A 537-nucleotide genomic window follows, 5' to 3' on the forward strand; every position below is an offset into this window, starting at 1 on the left:
ACACACACACACGCACACACACACACCACACACCACACACCACACACACACCCCCCCACACACACACACACACACAGACCACAGATGACAAGACTCAGGGTGTAGCGTCCTAAAGCTCTACGTATCTGGATATGCAGCGGTGCAAAGGAGGAAATGAAGATAAATAAGTTTCTTCATTGCTATTAGTATGTAAGCTTTATAATGAAGGTTTAATAAAATAATTCTCAACAGCTTGATTTTTTATTATCCTTCATTCCCATAACTATATTAGCCTTGTTATAAAGGATAATGATGATAGTTTGATGATATTCTCTTGCAATACAAAATAGCTTGTTGAATAGATCTGGTTAAGATTATCTGGTTCAGTGAGATCTATTCTAGTTTCCCCCAACAGCCGAACACTAACATGTTGCCCTGGCTTGTAAATATTTTACTTAAAATAAAATTAGTATGGACTGAATTGAGAATAGTGTTGGTCTACAAGTGTCCATCACAGCTTGCACAACAGCAAAGGTGTGTGTGTGTGTGTGTGTGTGT

This window comes from Gadus chalcogrammus, unplaced genomic scaffold, assembly GCF_026213295.1.
Source record: "Gadus chalcogrammus isolate NIFS_2021 unplaced genomic scaffold, NIFS_Gcha_1.0 GACHA074, whole genome shotgun sequence".
NCBI classification, from domain to species: domain Eukaryota; kingdom Metazoa; phylum Chordata; class Actinopteri; order Gadiformes; family Gadidae; genus Gadus; species Gadus chalcogrammus.